We start from the raw sequence: 21,689 nt of genomic DNA on the forward strand, positions 1-21,689 counted from the left end.
GAAAGAAATGAAAAATGTCGAAAACCAAAATGAGAAAAAAAAGCAAAAAATTGTAAAAGAAAATCACAAATTTTTCTTAACGAGAACAATAAAAAAACGGTTAATTCTATCGAACGTCTCGTATCATCGATTCCACTACCCGAGTCAAACAATGCACGATAGAGATAAAGAGACATAGTTTTTTGGCAAGCTTCTAAACGAACTCCCTTGCCTCTATCTACGTCCAAGCAACGTCGAAAGGCTTTTCTCCTCGATTTGGAATAATAACGTGACTTCCCTCCAAGCGGTATGGAAGCATTGTTTAGTGTATGCCGTCGACAACGAAGAAGACGTTTGGAGAAAGCGTAGCAGGAATCCCGACGGGATCGAGATTTTGAACGTTCCTCTTCGTTCCTATGCTGTCTACATAGCAAGCTGTTAGAAGAAGAAAAACGGAACAGAGGAAACGCTTTGTCGTGAAGACCAGGATGTGGGTCAGTAATCATTCGGAGTCTCATTTCCTTTTTTCTTCCTAGTCCCGAACCCACCCTCATACCTCTTCTTTTTTTTTTCTTCTTTTCTCAGATGTATACGACGACCACACGATGGAGTTTGTTGCAAAAGCGTAGAAATATCACGACGAGCGAGCTTATGTATATATAGGTACGCTGCTTGCTACCCTGCGGTTCGTTTGTTTCTACAGTTTCTCTCTCTCTTTTTCTCCTTTTTTTTTTGCTCTCTCTTTCTCATTCACTCTTCTCCTTTTTCATCCTCAGTCGTTTTCACGAGCACACGGACCACTCCACACCGGTTATTACTTCTCTCTCTTTCGGCCCGGAAGGGCTCTGGAAAATCGGGAACACGAATTATTATGCGCTGTATCCAAGAGTCCGTATTACTACTCGCCATTCTACAATTTTCCGATCTTCTTTAAATCGTAACTTTTGCGTTCCCATTTCAAATAGATTCTACAATCGTTTACCTATCGTTGAGTGACGATATTATTATCGATAATTGTTCTAATACTATTTTCCGATCTTACATAAGTATAGCGGGTGAAGGCAAATTATTATTTTGTAAAAAAAAATTGATACTTTGAATGAAAACGTAAAAGTTTTAAATAAAATTTACCCCCTTGAGAGGGAATTTGGAAAGACGAAACAAAATTAGGTTTCATTATTTTCGGATTTTTCGGATATTCGGATTATCATTATTTAGAAGAAAATGATTTGTTCCTGAATAATTTAAGAAATCAAATAAAAAAACAAAGCTAAACGTTACGTGATGTTAAATTAACAAAATATTCCTATCATGTCACATTATAAAAGAAAATAGAAAGAATCAAAGGTTCTTACAGGGTAAGCAACAGGTAGTATAGAATTAAGAATGAACTACGGTAAATGATTTAAGGGGTTATACGCAGTTAGGATTTTCAAAAAATCGATTTTTTTTTTTTTGCATTTTCGGAATGTACATATATTTAAGTATATTCTCTGAAAATTTCAAATCGATCCGACAAATATTCTTCACTTCATGTAAGCTGCAAACAAAAATTTTTAACTATGTGTAAACATCTCTTTGAAACTTTAAACGCGTTTTTCTCAAAACGGTATTTTCAAAGTCGGTGATCTCGATTTCTCAAAAATAACTCAACCGATTTGTCTTATATTTTTACACAATATTCTAAGATATATTCCTCGGGTATTGACGAGAGGAATATAATTTAAAAAAATTATTACTATTTTTTTTTTACAATTAAGAGCGAAAATTTTAGTCAAAAACAACAACTTTTTTTAAATAGACGCCATTTTGTCAAAAATCAATATTTTTAAAGTTCCTATCGTTAATACCTGCATTAATCTATCCTTTAAAAGAATCCACCATATTTTTTAATTTCGAATAATCCAAACCGCCAAAATGGAGATCACCGCCAAACGTCTTTTTTTAGAGGACGTTCAGGAAATCATCTACAGGAGCAGTGCAGATTAATATTTTTACAGAATCGACGCGCTATTGTATTCTCAAAAGTTCACTCTATTTGAATTACCAACAATTTTTTTTGAGAAATAAAAACTGTTTCTAGAAAAAATTCATGAAAATACGTCTTTTTCGAGCCTCGCAACTGCGTATAACCCCTTAAATGGTATTCGACAAAAATTTGTTAATTGTAGCAATTAAGAAGAGATCAGGCATCCAAGAAGAGACATCAACTCATCTCGCATGACTTCCCTGATGTTTAACAGATTGTCACCAGCCGGCGAGCTTGCTATCGACAGGTGGTCGTCAATTGAACACCTTGCCAAGAAGGTTTGAGTTCTACGTATACGATTTCTCAGTGCCCATCGAACGATCCATCATATTCAATTACAAATTGTCTTAACTTGATCGTATAATGTGGCTTCTTCTGGGACTTTTCAATCTGTGAAAAGAAAAAAGATAGCTATAATAATTATATGTTATACTAATGTTTTTTTCTTAAAAGTTAACAAAACCTATCATTGGGAAGATGATGAAAATAATTGATAGAAAATTGTACGAAGAGTTATGAATCAAACGCGCGCGATCAATGTGCTATTTTTATCAATAAAATTAATTCTTATGTAATAAGAAAAAAAAATGAATAATAGATAACAGATGATAGATAATTGTCTTCTTACATATTAACACGTAAGAAAAAGTTGAATAAAATAATTTCAAATAAAATAACGAAATAAATTGAACGTGCAATATTTCACACTACATGGATGGTTTACGGTCGTTATTGACGTAACAAGCATGAAGTAAACTTTCTCAAAAAAAGATAAATTATCCTTAATGGACTTCCCGAATTTCATTAATCTTTTTCATTCCGTCATCGTAACACGTAATTTGAGACTTAACTCTTTCTTTCTTTCTTTCTTTTTCTCGATACACTTTCCATATTAAATGGAAGTTACGGTCGAATTAACAAGAGGAGATGATCATCAAAATAAATACATCATCTATCGAACTTGTAAATAAATAAACGTATACGTAAATATATTATGTATTATAGAAATAAATATGTATTAATATATTGGCAAACGCGAAAAACACCTTTGATTCATATTTCTGAGATATCTATCGCGAGATGTATAGAAATACACCTGTTTCTTTTTTCGAGAATGTACGCTATCATCTTGTACACATATAATGTAAACAATATACTGACTATCTAATGTTCATTCTTAACCCTTTCCCTTACGATCGAATTTCCAACTGTGCGGGCTAAAAGCGACACCAGTCGGTCAATATTCTGTATTCTGAAATGTTTTGTTTTTTTCGCCCGGTAGACTTACGACGCCTCTGAGACGTCTTTGTAAGCTAAAGGGTTAAACTACCCGTACGAATATCAATTGGACGTTAATTTAACAAAATGCGTGACTAGAATCGTATGGGACGTTATAATCACTATCCTATAAGTAAAAGTGTTTTATTGTCAATGAGCAGCTGCATCCTATGCATCCGGGCGTCTGTTTGCAAAGAACGATAGAAAGTCATAGATCCTTATCCATGATAATGATAGACTACAACCGCTACAATCTAATAGAACTATTTATTATTTTTTTCTTCTTCGCTTCTTCGAAATTGCAAATACTGTTTTTTTTTTTATCTTCGTTTTGAACGTACTGTATATAAAAATATCATGTATTATTTTATATTATTCATATATATATATAAAGTATATAAATATATAAATACGTATTGTATAAAAAAAAAAATACATTCTCGAGATACACGTGTCATATTAAAAATGATATATCGTCATTTTTAATTCTTTTTTAAAGAGACCTTATAAGGACGCTTGAATTTTGCCAACGTGTAACATTAATTCTCGTTGTTGCAATTTGTGCAACAAAGTGTACGTTCAATCGAAAAGTAAATCACGCGAGAAGCTCTTAGCCGAATGTTTCGTGGAAGCCACGTGATCGGCAGGTGGGATCGGTAGCGGTCCAAAGGGCAGAACCAAGATCAGCAAGAAAGAAGACTAGCCTTTCCTGATGCATGGCGCACCTGCTTGTCGAAACGGCACGAGAAGAGTGGACCTCTTGAACGTTGGATTTCTCTCCGCAAAAAAAAATTACAATTTTTCAATTCTTTTTTTTTTTTTTTCTTTTTTCTTATGAAGAAAATGTTACGATAAAGTGAGCTAATAGTTGTCAGTCATGAAATGTCGGAACGCGAAATAAGAGTTGAAATTCAACGACTATTCGTAAACTTTCTTTGGAAAATATATTTAAATCAACGGGACGAGGACTGTAATTTCGTCAGAATTTCCATTCGATATAAACTACGAGAAAAATTTTCAATTTATGGAATATTCAAATTTGATTAAAATTTACTTATGATATTTTTATTTCACAAACGTACATCCCCTTCGCGATTTATATTTATTCCTCAAGGTTATATCTTATACAAAGATATGTATATATATATATTTTTTTTATTACAAAACCAGAAAATGTAATTAAATTAGTTGACCAGGAAAATAACAGTACGAGTCACCAACACAATCTATCGAGTTTCTTCTTCGCGTACGCGTTTCAAACGGATTACCGGCGCAGTATATCCAATTATATGGGCGAGTGAATACAACTCGTTCACTCATTCTCTTTCTTCTTTTCTTCAACTGCAACTGCGATATAACTTAACGCGTAACTTTGCTCGATCTAACTTCTTGATTTTCTACCTTTTTTTTCTTTTTTTTTTTCTTTTTCTTTTTATTTGAACTCGTTTGTCTCTCGAAACGTCACACAGGAATGTTTGAGATTATAATAATGGAGAAAAATGTTTGTCTCGTTTACTTTACTCATGTTGCGAATTTATCTTTAGAATACTAAAGAATATCATCCAAATCATAATTGGACGAGCACTGCTGCAATGTCATCCAAATTAGACTACCTGGTATCAAGAATATTCTCATTTGAATAACAAAAGTAATCCTAATTTTCTACATATCTCATTAATTGGCATTATTCCATTTAATTCTTAATTCAAAAAAAAGAATGTAATAATATTTATTTTAACGTACTCAAGAAAAATATTACAAATTCTGTTCTTTACAAATTTTTTCGTAGACACGAATAACTAAATTGAAAAAAAATAATCAAAACTAAGTGCAGTGTTGGCAGTGTTACTATCGTTTAGAATAATAATTTATCGAACATCGAATCGTCGAGATAAAAGATAAACCTAAAATAATAATAATTTAATCACGATAAAAATTGCATGTTAATGCATTTCTACGAGATTGTAATGAACCCCAGTTGAGGGAAGAAATAAGAACAAGAAGAAAAGAAAAAAAACGTAACTAAGAAAGAAAGAAATTTCTCACGTTCGGTAACAGCTGTTAATCTCGAGGTCCCTGTGTTAATTTTGTATTCTTAGCTCGTATTCGTTTGGTATTTCGTAGCCACGAGTTCCCTTTTCCATCCTTCGAAAAGCAGGGAATTAGGACAAGAAAACATGCCTTGAGTTGGTATTAGTCGAACCTCGTTCGCTCGTTTGCTGACGGTTAACACGAACGAATGCACACACACGCACATAAAATACTGATTTATGATAGATAGGACGACGATCCTTATCTTTCGAGCTAGAAATTATCAAAGTAACTCAAGCACTACGTTACTCGCGGAAAAGAAGCAGACATCTCCTTGAAGATCGGCGAGCAGTAACAAGCGGAAGTTAGGGAGGGTATCGTCTAGAAAACACACCAGAGACCGGAAGTCTATTTGGATGATATCATCAAGCTAAATCTAACTGTAGTAATGGCAAATCGTTAATGATGATTTATCGGGTACTAAAGTAAAGGATGGTGACGATTCTCCTTGATATTTTCCCTTTCTTTTATCAATCTTTTCTACCGATGATTATATCCTGTCGAACGTGTGGGTACTAATGAATGATCACGAGTTAAGCCATTGGAAAAGAATATGTCATTATTAATTACCCAAAGATAATTGATAGTTCGCGTGTTGCGATCAATAAGTTGTACTTATGTATTAAATTTTTTGACTCACTGTGTAATTACACTCGACATTTATGGAGTTACACTTTCACAGTCAAGTACTTAACGAGTTAGGTTCTTTTATTTTGTTCTTTATGAATATGTTATATCTGAAAATGAAAAAGAATAATATTATTTTTACTTATTCTAAAAAAAAAATAGTTTATGGAAATAATCGATTATTTGACTTATAAGAATAGAAAGGCACGCGTTCGTCTATCCGAAGGCTATTCAAAGTGAAAGAGGATAGAAGAGAAGAATATAAAATGCAGACCCCCCAAAGAAGAAAGGAAAGTCCGATGGACATCTCTTAGGCCCCACGAGGAATAGTTTCGTCGTGGACCTTAGCGCGTGCCATCTGCCGACCAGTTCTTCGATATACCCTGCTCGACCCTTCGAGTGTAAGCGTAAGAAATAACGGGCAGCTTTTAAAACGACCACTTGGGCAATCTCAGCCAGCTGCCAAGGGCCTTTGTCCTTTTTCGGATGATCGACAGGTTTCACTCGCGCTTTTCATCTTTTTCTTTTTCATCTTCATCATATCTTCTAACTTTCAGATATATCGACATTTTCTCTATAATATTTATTAAATATTGAAATTTCATCTTATATTTGTAATCGAATAACAACAAAGATGCATTTTAATTTTGTGACAAGCGACTAAGTTTGTTTTTCTTTTTTTTTTTTTTTGATAATTTTTTTCTAGTAATTATTTTAAACAATTGATTAATTCAAGCGTCGGAATTGAGAAATACTTTCTATTAGAATGATTTATTTATATCTACCATTTTCCTTTTGTATTCGCACAAAACATTGACAACCCTTTTTATTTGTTTGCTTATCTTTCTACTCGGAGAAAAAAAAATTTTGCTATTTCGACGAAGATCGGGGGCAATGAAAAAGAGTGAAGTAAAGACAAAAGGAATGACAGGGCAGGAGGATCCTTGAAGGAGGATCTAAAGGAAAGAAAAAACAGAGAGATACCCGTTCTGGTTCAGACATCGAGCGTGGAAATAATGGATGGCTTGTGTTGAGTAAATAAACTTGCTAACGGACGTCGAAGCGAGGATATCTTTCGGTGAAGGTGTTGGACGCTTTAGGAATGGTGAATCGATTTCAACCTCAACGAGCTTGAGAAGCAGTGAAACGTTCTCGGGTGTGGTCCGATTACCATCTTCCTTTTTATTTTTTATTACATACAATCTTACAAATATAAAGTAATTTTAATTAATTTTAAAATAATCTTTTTTTAAAGCATCGAATAATTGAATCAATAATAACCGTGATTAATATACAAACATATAAATGAATTTTTTTAAATGATTTCAATATTATAACTAAATTTCAAATATTCAGTATAAAGTTGATAATTGGTTTGGAAAATTAATTTTATATTTAGTATAGAACTGAAAAGGAATTATCCATACGTAAATTACAAGTCCGAAAAATATCTTTCAATCGTAAAATGTTTATTTAAATTTTCAATCAGTGATGCGTGTTTGCAAAACCAACTTTCCTCGCGCGTAGATTGAAATTATTCGTCATGTTTTTAGCTTCGCGTAATTACATTTTTATGAAACCAGGCATTTGTGAGAGATTTCTATATACTATTACAAATTTTAATTATATCAAACCCAGCGCGTAAGGTACAAACAACAGTTACCAGAATTTCGAAGAACAAAACGTATATTCGTAAAAGCGTTATCAGATATATGTTTTAATAGCTAGGCTTTTTGCACGGTATCACCAACTCGAATTCCTCTTGATGTCATTTACAGCAGTGATATGAATACGAGAAGCCCTTTTTTGTCAGTGTTCTCGACATCCGTGGATCGTTCTCAACATACTCGTATGCATTCGATTGTGTTTTACTGCAATTCCAGACCACATCACCGTTTCTCCGTATATTCGCTCCCTGCTATTCTCTCTTTTTTCCTATTTCTTTCCTTTTTGTTTTCTTCCTTCCTCTTGTTTTTTATTTTTACTTTTGAAAGCCGGCAGAGAGTGGACAACACGCGTAACGTATGCCGTTTCCTTTTCGCCCCCCTATTGTTTTTTTCTTTCTATTTTCCCCCTTTTCTTTTTTTCTTGTATTTTATTTTATTCTATTCTTCCTGTGTGTTTGAATCGACAAAAATTGCCTCGAGCTTGTGCGTAGAGGGTATCAAGAGATGTGATAGAGATTTGTCTTGAAATTTATCAACAAAAAATAGCTTTCGTTTCGATTGACAGTGAGAACAAAAATAGATCAATAAATTTTGCCTTAAGGGGATTGTCATAAATATTTGAAAACATTTTTGAGGAAATGATTGGATACTAATGGAAAATGAACAAAAATAATATACATCGTTTTTTGGGATTGCTATGTTGAATGATTAACACAACAAAAATATATGTATATCTTATTCCAAGGCAATAACAATTTTGATTTCGTTACTATACCAGATGGATTTTCTACGGTAAACCATGACCACAAACATGCCAGTCTCTTCGCTGGTTTAATGGCTACCCGTCGAGAGCAACATTATTTACCTTTCCCGTCATTATCGTTTCGGTACAATTTTGCTCGATCATTTCGTTCATTCGATCAATCGAAAATCTTTCTATCGATAACACAATATATCCCATTAATTCGAAAAGAATGCTTGCATTTAAGAAAGGCTGCTTTTTAATACTATTATCCTTCGACTAGGTAGTTGGGAATGATCTACGATGCGAGGGTTAGAGGGTGAATTTAATCGACACGGACAAACACGATCTTTCTACCCTCTTCAATGGTGACCCGGTATATATTTTTTGTCTTCCCGTGGGAACGATATGCATTTAATAATTCATATATTTTCACTAGTAATACTTTCTAATTGTTTTCTCTTAATATTGCATCGTCGAATTTACCCATCTATGTGTGTCCAATAAATTTCTATAATGCAATTTGGTCAAAAACGGATTGTGTATTTATATTTTAAAAGTAAACCAGTACGATCAGGAATTGATTTAAGTTAATAAATTAAACAGATTATTCTTATGGTTAATTAAAAACGATAATAATCGTCCCCCCCCCCGTAAATATTAGTTATACATTTAAATCATCAACTGTCCCAGGATTATAAACGTCACTTGAGCAGCCTACTGATTCTCGACAGACGTCACTTTCCTGTCACTGTAAATCGATAATCGCGTGTCACTTACGCATTATTAATGTCTAACATTGATTCCAATCATCGGACTCTTCCATAAGATTATTTGACGATTTAAAAGTGTCATCGTTAATTAATTAATTATTACCCGTAAATAATGACGACGCAAATGTCGAGTGTTGGTACGACGGATAATATCTTTTTTTGATTTTTGTGTTTTTTTTTTAACGTCGTTAAAAATAAGATCGAAGAGTACCGTATCTGGAGCACGATAAATGCGATCGGAAAGAGAAACGAGACCGTGGATGATCGGTTCAATTTGTCGTGACAGTTTTGGAATCGATCGAAGATATCTTCTCGATCAATTCCCAATGAAAAGGATCGTGATCGAGCTACCGTAGTTACGTTTGACTCAAAGAGAAAGGAGATGATAAAAAATGAAAAAGAAAGAAAGAGAGGGGAACGAGAAGAGGATAGAAAGCAATCGTCAAAGTGAGAATGAGAAAGAGAGGAAGAGAGAGAGAGAGAGAGAAAGAGAAAGGTCAAAGGTTACCGATTTTCCGCGAGTCCTAACCCGAGGGTCTCTCCCACGACTCTGACCCTCATTACCACACAATTACTTCCTATTCTCGAAGTAATGGCCGTTCGACCGAGATCCTAGAATTCTCTGGAGAATCCTGTGGAATCCTTAAGGAGTGCCACGTCTCTTATTCACCACACTCTCTCAAGCTTTTTCCATTTGCTTCCGCAGCTCCGTATTTCTCGACCCTATCGATCGAATCCTTTGGAGATCGCACAATGTACTGTCGATTAATCATCGACGTTGATTGTGTCGATTAATCGTTGGACTCGACTCACCTCCATTGGAAATGTTAATGTTCGAATTAGTCAGAGATTTTAATTAAAAATACGTTAGAATGTGTAATAAGATTTAATATAAAAAGAAAAAAATAAATAAAAAAATAAAAGCGAGGGTGGAATCTAAACGCGACTGAAGTGAAAACTTCTTTGGACTTTTATGTTGGTAACTTCATTGAATTATTAGATTATTAATTATTGGATTATTATAATTTGTTTGATAACTTTTAAAAATGAACTTTCTTAGGAGACGGTAATGACAATATTTAATGAAACGACATTGAAAAGAGAAGGAGCATAAAAGTAGGAAGAGATAATATAATATATATTTTTCATGTTAACTCAATATATCTCTTAAAAAACATTTGTGGACAGCTTTTCTTAAATCAGTATAATATTACTCACAATTCGTCCATTTCTATTAAAAAAATATGATACTCGAAATTCGTCTTGTAATATTGAGTGAAATTAAATGAGAAAAAAAGAAAAAGAAATGTTTGAATTTAAATTGTACTCGATTATATTTTTCGTCTCTTTCTTTTCTGTTTTTATTTATTTTTTTATTTCTTTCTCCATCCTCCATAAAACATGAAGCTTAATACGCATGACAATAATCATGAAAATGCATATCATCGTCGTGCCAACCTTATCTACGTGCTTACTCAGAATCTTTCTTTTTCTCGATTTTTTTTTCTTTCTTTTTTCTTTTTCTCTTTTCTTCTTTCCTTCCTTTCTTCGCTATCTCGCCAACGGATAGAAGCGTATTTCCTTACGAAATGAATTTTCTCCGCGAAGCTCATTTTACGTCGGAGGAAATCTTGAAAGGGAGAATAATGAAGGAAAGCAGATGAATAATATTCGGGTAGCTGCATCGAAGAAAAACATTTTAAACCACGGTTGAACTTCTTTTCCCCGTTATGTTTCCACATGAAAATTGATGTAACGATTAAGAACGGAAGAAAATGGGGAAAAAAACTTAAACGAGAGAATAACGTAACGATTTTACGCGTATATATTAATAATAATAATAATAATAATAATAATAATAATAATAATTACGTGCTATTTTATAACGATATAGAAAAAGAATTTGTATAAAAACAAATGTAAATTTTTAATCGAAACGATCTCGAGACGTAGAACGAATATTTAGAATCTAATTGATCGATCCAAAACTATTACAGAATAAAGGCAAATTCGAATTCGCATATAAAATTGTGTACACGATTGATAAACGTTTTTACGTATCGAAACAAAAATTGGCAGGATGTTAAACGCTTTCACGTGACGTATAAAAATATTTGAGCTTGTGAAAATTTATGGCAGACGAGGAAAGGAAGGAAATAGGATAAGATGAGAACGATGCCCGTGAAGTAAACAATATTAGAAACAGATACACATTGGGGTGCACATCGCTTTGGGGGTCTAATCTAATAAAAGCCGTTTTCGAAGGGTGCTACGGAAACTCCGTTCAAAGTCATTCAAAAGGGGTGCAATAATATTTCCAACCTCGCTCGACATATACACGATATGCAAATCTTTATATTTAAAGGTATCACGTAAAATAATTTCAAGTAAACAAATACGATCAGTTTTAAAATCATTTGGAACAGCTTCTTCTCTAATGTCGTTGACCTCGAATCTCGATGCCGGATGCTGCGGTCGAACGATAAGCGTTCAACATCCTATTTTGCGAAGAAATGAATCAACCGTCTCTCCCATAACACACTTTAATTTTGCTTATTCATATCTAATCGTATCTCTCAATTCTATGATTCTTCTTTTTTTGTGTTTTTTTCTTTTTATTATTATTTTTAAATGAATGATTGACATGATTGTTTCGAAGAGAAAATCCAATTTAACCGAATTACGAATTTACAACTTTTTCTTCATCAAGTTTTTCATCAGTTTTTATTTACAAGTTTTACAAATGATCAAACTGAAGTATTTTAAGAAGGTTTCCTTGATCGATATTTAATTTCTTTATTTCCTTTATCGGACCTAAGTTTGATATTTTTGATTTCAAGATTTAATTTATACATCTTTGACTAAATTCTCTTTCATCGAATTGTCACAGCAGTATAATTTTATTAGTAGCATGTCTGTTGGATACAAAAGCGATGGGTAATGCTTAGTATAGATATGCAAACGTCCTTATCTGCATCCTTGATGAATCGACGAGCATCTCTTCTAGAAGAAGAACGCGCATCCACGACTGCATTTCCTTGTCTTATGGTACGACGTAGTGTCTTAGTAGTCACGACTTGGTTCGACTTACTTCGGCTTTAGTGTAATGTTAATGAAGCTTCCAATGAAATACGGGTATTGCACGAGACACCCTAGTGCCTATGTTCCGTATCGTATCCTCTCGCTGTTGGATACCTCAATGCACTTACTACACATCTGCGAATTCGTTGAACTTCGACTATCCGATTGTGCATTCGCGCGTGTTGAAAACCATGAGGCATTAATTAAGTTAGGTAAATAGTGGTAGTGTTAGATAGCTTGTAGGTGTTTTACTTGGAGAATTTATTCATCGATTAGAAATTAATGGATGCGTCTTATACGCGTATTTATATGGTACTTGATTTAGTTATTAAAAATATACAAAAATTATTTGAGATTAAATAATATTTAATATTAACGATCAAAATATATTTTCTATATCTCATAAATTAATCTTAAACATTTAATATAAAGGAAATGTTTTAAATGTTAATTAAGTTCTTCTATAAATGCTATATACATATATAAATATATTTATATTAGGTATATATATGTAAGTGATTAAATCTTATCAATCTAATTCGAACTAAAGTACTTACAATGCTTTAACGAATCGATAATTATCAGTAAAACTTTAAAAGATATCTTTGGTAGAACTTAGAAATGGAGAAAGGGAATAAAGAAAGAAGGGAGAAAAATAGAGAAGAAACAGGAAAAAACGAGATCACTTCTCTCTATTTCCTTCCTTTTGTAGTCTCGAGGGCTGAAAGGAGGAAAGAAAGAAAGGAAGGAAGGTAGGAAGGAAAGGAGGAAAGAGAAAAAGAAAACGAGAACGAAAGCAGAAAAAAAAAAGAGAATACTGAAGAGAGCCTACCGTTATCAAAGAAGAATGCAAAATACTCGTCGGTCCTCGAGATCAGGTAGTAGAGGATAAGAGGTTAAAGGGTGCTGGAAGAAGGGAAATGAGCGGACGAAAAAGAGTTCCACTGCCGCGGTAAATTAACCGTTTAGAAAAGCCTTTCCTAAAGGGCATTAGCAATCTCGCTTTCTCGTGCATGAAAAAGTACGCGATTGCACGAACGCTCCAAGTAAGTTTTATCGACCGACAATGATCAAATCTCAAGATTTTTTCTTATATCTTACATCTCACTAATCTTAAATGATTTCTTTCTCAAATAGTGACAATTAGCTAAGATTAAATCATTCAATTATATAACATAATTCGGCGCATAATACTAAGACGATATAATCAAATATTATTTTATATAATTATTTGCCCTTTTAGAATTTAATTATAATTATAAATTGGTAATTATGATTTATGACGTATCAAGTGCATCGAAAAATTTATATAATGATGCATTTCTTTGTCGTATAATGTGGAATCCACTTACCTATGGTTCTTACCCATACACGAAGATACAGAATTTCTCTGAACAATTAGGAGAAGGCTTCCTCTTTTACTATTTCTACCTTTCTCTCTTTCTCCCTCTCTCTCTCTCTCTCACTTTTCTTCTATTTTCCTCATTTAAATTCATTACTACTGAGAAGTTGTTATAGTTACTAGGCGGAAATTCCAAAACAGAAAGGAGAGAAATATAGTTTCATTGTAAATATCTGAAAATAATAAATTCATATCAAAATGCGATCCTATTCAAAAAAATAATTATTATTAATCATTATTTAATTAAGAACTCCTTTGTATACAATTATTATTTAGAAAAAAAAATAACTCATTTTCAATTCGAAATTAGTTATAAGATAAAGTTGATAATTTTGTTCGATTTGCAGTCTCTATTATTCACATTTCTTAAACTATCAAGTATTTACTTATATTAAATATTATGCTTTCATTTATTTATATTTCACGTTGACTTCTTACAAGTGAAAAATCATAAAAAGAAACGTGCTGATATGTTTTTACGTTTTCTTCGTATTTTTGAAAAGCAAAGAGGTAAAGTTCCTGGAAGTATAGGAAGTACGACTGATCTGTAAAAGTGAGAATGTTTATATGACACTGTAAATAAAAATAAGAGATGTCGAGTAGTGGTAAAAAAAAATTGTGAAAAAATAAAGAAAGAAAGAAAGGGAGAAAGAAAAAGAGAGAAAAGAAAAGACAAAAAGAAAAGAATAAGAAGAAGAAGAAGCGAGTACGAGAGGATAAGTCTGAGAAGCCATTTATCCTCTGACTCTTCCATGTTATTTGTCCTCTTGTCTTATTCTACCCTACACTCTGGTAGTCTTGTATGACAAGTGGCAGCACTTTGTGCCGAACCAACTTTCCTTGTATCGCTGTATAAAGCATTCGAGCGTAATCTAGCTAAAACGTTCGTACTAGTTCGGTTTTACTCGTGGCCAACCAACCGCATAGTATCGTTTCGTTTTTCAAACAAACTTCTTGTACATATCACTCTCGGAATACGCTAATGTCTATGCAAATTTCTTATTCCTATCAATATTATCATACCACTGATCCTCACTTTACATAAAAACGTAGACATATACGCCTATGTACATCTGTGTAAAGACATTCGATCATATAATTGTATGAATTATGTTTCTTAATATAATATACTGAAACTACCCCTAAAATTATACTCACGTATTTTCAAATATCCTTTATATTAGGTCGTCCCAACAGTTTTTTTCTTTCTTTTTATTAATTTTACATGCACAATATTTAATTTTTTTTATATCATTATTTTACTGACTAATATATAGTATAGAAAAAGATAATAGTGGAAGTAATGGGTCGTATATTATTCACTAAAATAAATACATTTTTGGGACGACCTATTATTTATACCTATACACAAACATATTACAAATATATGTGTTGGTGTATCTAAGTTGAAATCTTGAACTTCCAACCTGTACGATATTATAGTACTGTGAGATAATAAATTAAGTCAGGAGTAGAATACGATCGAGAGAGTCCAGTTGAATCGATGGCCGAGATTGTTCATGGATCACCGCTTTTATAACCTGCTCAAACGTAAAGAGCAAGGATACATACGTTCACTCCTCGCGACTTCCTTCGACCAGGAAAAGGAAATACCTAGAGGTTTAAATTATGTACTCGTTTATATACACACATATATGCATATACATAAACGTTTACCTTGACGTTTTACTCGAACACAACACGAAGCACGAAAGTACCTGGAATCACGGAGACACCGGCATAATCGTTTATTTTTTTTGGACACCCTAGTCACCTAACTTATCACTGAGGTAGAACAAATTTAACGACTTTTTTCTTTCTATTCTAGCTTATCTCTTTTTATTCCTCGGTTGATGTATACTTCTCTATTCCCCCATAATACGATGGTTCCAGAAACAGTAAACATAATGTAAAAGTAAGCAGAGTATAATGCAAAATAAATTAACTAAAAATATGGAAATGATGTTAAAAATTGTACATGAAGGTAGATATCATTATATTTGAAAAATGACGAAATGTTTTGTTCTCTTAGTCCTTCTTTGTCTTGAAAGATGTTATAAAATTCAAAATTATTAATCAAAATGACGAATAATCTGCCATCTTGAATGTCCTTCGATTTAATAAAAAGAAAGAATAGTCGTGGTAAATAAAGTTGAATAAACAATCGATTATTATAATTGATTAGATTTTTATCTAATATCTTTCGACACTGATCAATTATCGAAGAAAAGTTGTAAGGAAAATCGTAAAATAGAAAAAAGGAAAATGGCATTGTATAATTGAGAAAAAGCAGTAAGAGAAACGATAAAGCGCGCCGTATTATCCTCTCTGGCGGTTGTCTCGTGTTCCGGAGAACCCCTGTGGCCTGGGATGTTAGCATTGGTGGGGGTAGCGATTGGTGGGAGTCAGGTAGCCAATCAGCAACGCGGATGCGCGGCCCTTGTGCGCGTAGGACCGCGAGATGCCGGGCTACCTCAGAACGAGCGTGGACGTCGGCCGTGTAGTGTGTATCCGTATTGTCGCTCCGTTCTCTATATCAGTGTGTGCATATATACACATATATATATACGTATATATAAAATACTTTTAATCTTGTTTATTATTTTGTTTATCTTTATTCTTCTCGCGATAAATCAATAGTCGATAATATCGTTATTATTTCGGAGTGGTGTCGTAAATATATTTTGTGTTGTGAATGTAGAAGACGAAGAAGAAAATAATAAAGGAGAAAGGATCCAAAGAAGAAGAGATCGCAAGGACGTTGGATGCTTTCAAACAAATCCAAACCCGTCGACGAACCTGCTTCTGTCGCAGGAGGAAATTTAAGGATCATCACTCGAGCGTGTGTGCTTATTCTTCGAGGTATTTTGAAGTTCAGTTAAAGAAGTATGTTAATTTTTATATATATCGTTTTACTGTTTCTAAGATACAGTTAATGAAATAACGTTTAATCTAAATTCTGGAGTATTTTGCTCGGTGATTTCGAACGTTGTGTCGTCTCTGTTATCTTACGAGTTTTCTGATTGGTGGACGAAATCGTGTGAAGTTGATGTTACTACGCGTATTCGTCAAGTACGGCAATACCAGTTTTTCCGCCTTTTTCCTTTCTTCTCTTTTATTTTGCTCCTTCGTTTTTCCTTTCGTTCTCGATGTGACGTTTTGTCGGTTTTTTCTTTTTTTAATTGAAGTTTCATGAATACTGTCAAGCAGTGTTCTGAATATTATTTTGTTATTACGTTTAGATTAATATTCGTTAGAAAGATGTGTTCTAATTTTGTTTTCTTCGTGATAACTGTGTTCCGGAATAAGCAATAAGATAGGACATTATTAAACAGAAATAAATATTAGAATATTTACATTTTCGAACTTATCTTAAACGTCGAAGATTGCTATTTAACGCTTACCTTTTCTCTAGCGTCTATAAATACACATAAATGTTTGTTTGGATTTTCGTTTGCTATTTGTGTCAGATCGAATGTTGTTATTGGGCGCTATTCTTTAGTGTCGTGTGTATTCTTTTTTTATGAACTAATTATTATCACGCAACATGTTACTTTACTAATTGAAATCGTATAAAATATTTGTTTATAATATCAATGCGCGAGTTTTTTGCACCACAAATTCAATTGAATATTATTTTCGACAATATAACACAGTAATGATTTTTTAAATGTTAACTCTTTCATTCGATAGTTTTTATCATTTCGAAAAATATTAATTAATCCGTAATTTGGCATGTATTTTCTTTTTATACACATAGTTTTAGAAGAAGCAGTAATTTATTTTGGGAGTAACAAATCTTATCATTGTAAAGTTCGTTGTACGTTTAATGTTAAAGTAATTATATAAAATTATCAGATTAATTGTTATCGAATATTATAAAACGATATTGCGATCTAAACTAATTCCATTCGTTTAAGTTACGAGAAGAAGGATATGGTTACTTAATTATAAATGTTAAGATGGTTGATAATGAAACGATATCGTAAGAAATGTTTTGAGGTTAAGGAATGAGCTATGACTATATCAGGTTAATTGCTTATGGCGTGATAAAAAGAAAATATTAACGAGGATTTCCTTCGTATCTCAAGATGTACATTCTTCAATTTCCGTAGAAACGTGGAACGTCTGGAAGCTAACAAACTTCTTCCTAGGACTTGAGAAAATCGCGCTTGAGGATTCTATCGGATTACGAAAGTGAGTCCGCTGCGAGCCTTTCAAAGTTATTCGACTTTGTCTTTAAGTTACAAGAGGTGTATAAACAAAAAGTGGGAAGAGGTGGAAGGGAGGATAGGAAGGAAGGAAGGAGGGAGGGTGGGAGGGGGAGGGAGGGAGGGAGGGAGAAAGAGCGCGTAAAGAGATAAAATCTCGAAATAATTTCAAACAAAGATTCTTTTTTTTTTTTAAATGATTTTAAAATAAATTGACGATTCGGATCTTATGAAAACATTTTTTACAAAGTTACGAGTATTCCGCGTAGTCAAGTTCTATCGTATTTTATGACAATGTTGATAATCGGTTTAAGGATTTTTCGATATCGAGTAAAAAACTAAAAAACAATCTATGGAAAGTTAAAGGGTCGAAAAGTTAAACGATAGTATTGAGGGATTAGAAAGAATAAAATGGAAAAAATCATCGTCTTAGGATAGAGTAGAAAAATAATATTATCCAAAAATATTACTGTTATATTATTTAATCTGATAATAAATTATTCCATTATTATTTGCATTCAATCGTAGAAAAATATAATTTATATTAGACAAATTACAGTATTAATAAATAAATGTAGACTGTCGGTAGATTAAACGTGTGAAGAATTTCACGTGGAAGTTAGGCTAGAGATTCTGTACAAAATGGCGTCGGAAACTGGTAGAATCCAAAGGAACGATAAAAGTGGGAAGGGAGAGAGGGAAGGGTAACCGGATGTTGCAGCAGCATCACCAGCTTCGGAACATTTTTCCAGAAACGAAATGCCAGGAACGTGACATGTCGTAATAGAGTACAGAAAGATAGACAAAGATAGAGAGAGAAAGAGAAAGAGAGAAAAAGAGAGAAAGAAAGAAAGGAAGAAAGAAACCATGATAATTAATCGATCTCGATCGATCGATCGATTGAGATTAGGTCCTTTCGAAGGAGTTCACTGTGGACTACGAGAGATGGGCAAGGGGTGGTGGGAGGAGAAAGGTGCGGGTGGAGACGAGTTTCTTCCTCCTGTTCTCACACAATGGACCGTTATTCGTGCGCTCACACTCACAGTAAACTCGTATTCGAGAATGTATTTGTACGTAGGTCTATCGTGCCTCGATGCAGAAGGATTATTGTACTTGCCACGAGAACGGGGAATAAAGGGTTCCGGGAGGGTTAAAGGTGGTGTGGCGAGCACCTTCGGAAATCGCAAACTACGGGAGAAAGGGAGATAGATAAGGAAAGATTTCAACTTGGTTTGAATTTATTTACTGGTATATTCTGCTTTTTCTTGCAGCGGGGAATAAGGGTTCCGGGAGGGTTAAAGGTGGTGTGGCGAAGCACCTTCGGAAAATCGCAACACGACGGGAGAAAGGGAGATAGATAAGGAAAGATTTCAACTTGGTTTGAATTTATTTCTTTTCCCTTTTTCTCTCTCTCTCTCTCTCTCTCTCTCTCTCTCTCTCTCTCTCTCTCAGTTTGTTTATTTTATTTCTTTATTTTTTCTTTTACGAAGATAGAGTTAGAAAGTTGCGACGCTGTTAAATATCGATCGAATAGAAAATTGATATTTCTCAAATAGTTTTCAATTGATTTAAAAAGTAAAGAAGAGTAAAGAAATATGGTGCTCTATTTATTTATTTCGCGATAATCAGCGAGAAAAAAGATCGACCGAGTAATTCTTTTTTATCGCGAATACAAATCAATGTTGAGTTTTTATATTGTTGGATGTTTACAGTCCGTGAAACCGTAACTAGGTTAAGAAAGGAGTTTCTCTGACCGAGGTGGAGCTCTTCTGTTCGTAGATAGTGTTAGTAGGTGTTTGTAACGTGCGTTGAACGGTGATAATTAGCGAGGAACTTGTGTCGGTCTCGTGAAAGCTAACCTACCGTAAAGATTTCTCACTGTTCATTCACGATTACCGGTGTTGTGTAATAATCAAGTAAGGCACGTGCCACAGCAGACCGAAGCATCTTCTTCTATTTTACTCAACTATCTTTCAATAAAATGTTTATGTCAATAAAATCACGATCTTTCATTATAATATCGCGATTTTTCATTTTTCTCAACACTTAACGATCTTTACTCGAGATATTTTCAATCAATTCAACTCTTTTTTATATTTTAAAAATGATGTTAATCCTCTCATAAGTTAAACTTTACCGCATTATGCTTGTTTATATTTTAGAAAATAATAAGTACAAAAAATTCTCCAAATTTTGTTTCCAACAATGATTGTAAATAATATTGATGTTATTAGGAAAAATAATTTGATTACATTTCGTACATTTTACTTCGTATCTTTTACCGATTTTTAAATGCAGGACAAATATTTCGAAATTTGATATTTGTGCATATAGCTTTTTTTCGAAAATATTTACAATTAGTGAAATTTGAAGGAATAAGAATTTTTTTTTTTTCGTTCATCGTTACAACTTTCATTTAGATCGAAGCAAATATCTTCGAGTCCGATAACAATAGTGATACTTAATTAAAAGCGACTAACGAGATGGATTTCTGGATAATCAAAGAGTTCCGTAATTAATTACGACTTAAATCGGCGTTGACGAAGGGAGGGATAAATTTATCGAGCATCACCTTTCTCACCTTACTATCTATCCTCTGCGATTATATTTCCTGAAGTTTGAATTTAGGGAACAGGGGAACTTGTACGATGAAAATGAATGATTGCGCGAGTCCTGATATCGAAAAGCAATGAGTCGACTCTCTCTCTCTCTTTCTCCCTCTTTTTATTTCTCTTTTTCTCTCTTTTTCTCATTGAGTTTGAATGAACGCGTTTGATGATGATGGTGGTAAAGTGTCGGTGCTTGCTAACCAAGCGACCCTCCTTGCTACAGTAATATTTACCACCCTTTTCCTATCTTCGAGGTCTATACACACCCACGCACATACATACACACACATACACACACACCCATTTGCGTGAAACACATAAACCATATTTTATATATCTATGTATATATTTTCTGCAGATATAGAGAGTGCAGGTTGCAGGTGTTTGTGTATGTGTATGTGTGTATATTTGTGTTGTCCACGCTGCTACATTCAAAGAACACGCAAACGAAGCTCTAGTTGATAGGTTACGCCCTTATTTAGGAAAGAAGGGCTCACTAAGGGCCTCAGGGCTCGTTTCATAGCCGCGAGTCTTTCCTTCCTTCCAGCTACATACACACGATACTGCTTCATGCGAAGATTATGAAGCTCTGCTCCCTAAAGTAGGCCAAGCCCTGTCATCACGTATGCGTAAAGGCGACCATCTTTCTTTCTTTTTGTGTGTGTGTGTGTGTGTGCGCGTTTTTTTTTGTTTTTCTTTTTTATTTGTTTTGCGAATACGTTTGTTTTATTCTAAATATACGTTAACCGTTGTTTAACCATTTCCATTGTGGAGTCATTATTGAATGTGATACTATATTTAATATTTTACATCAATTCCATTAAAAAATAAAGAAGTGAAAAAAATAGATAACTTTATTAATTGTTATTTTTAATATTGAAATATACTTGTGAAATGTTTTAACTCAAATGTATTTCAATTTAATTAAAAACTCTGATGTTCTTTCCATGCGCAGTTTATTTTCAAAAGAATTTTTTTGTTTATCGATGAATTTGTAGATTAAATTGCTGAGTTTATCAATGTTTATGAAACAAATCAAATAGGTAGTAAGGATTATTTTAAATAATTGTATTTCTTTCTTTTCGAAAAAATAATGGATCTTGTTTTTATTGAACAAATTTTCCTAACGTATGTGTAAATAATTAATTTTAGATTTATAGAATATTTTATAAAGTGTTTGATAAATCGATGATCTGTATG

At 33.3% G+C, this 21,689-nt stretch overlaps 1 protein-coding gene across 9 annotated transcripts in view; it reads left to right on the plus strand.

Moving 5' to 3' along the window:
* The first annotated feature begins 16,153 nt into the window (after positions 1–16,153).
* The window catches only part of LOC122519104 (protein tincar), a 166,671-nt gene continuing 161,135 nt past the window's right edge, over positions 16,154–21,689 (plus strand). For 6 of the 9 annotated variants that reach the window (XM_043638338.1, XM_043638346.1, XM_043638345.1 and 3 more), the window contains exon 1: positions 16,154–16,555. The gene's annotated coding sequence lies outside the window, so the exon portion shown is untranslated. The remainder of the gene's footprint in view (positions 16,556–21,689) is intronic. The other 3 variants (XM_043638340.1, XM_043638343.1, XM_043638344.1) reach the window with 1 other exon arrangement.

The sequence above is a fragment of the Polistes fuscatus genome, unplaced genomic scaffold, assembly GCF_010416935.1.
Source record: "Polistes fuscatus isolate 324 unplaced genomic scaffold, CU_Pfus_HIC Scaffold3, whole genome shotgun sequence".
NCBI classification, from domain to species: domain Eukaryota; kingdom Metazoa; phylum Arthropoda; class Insecta; order Hymenoptera; family Vespidae; genus Polistes; species Polistes fuscatus.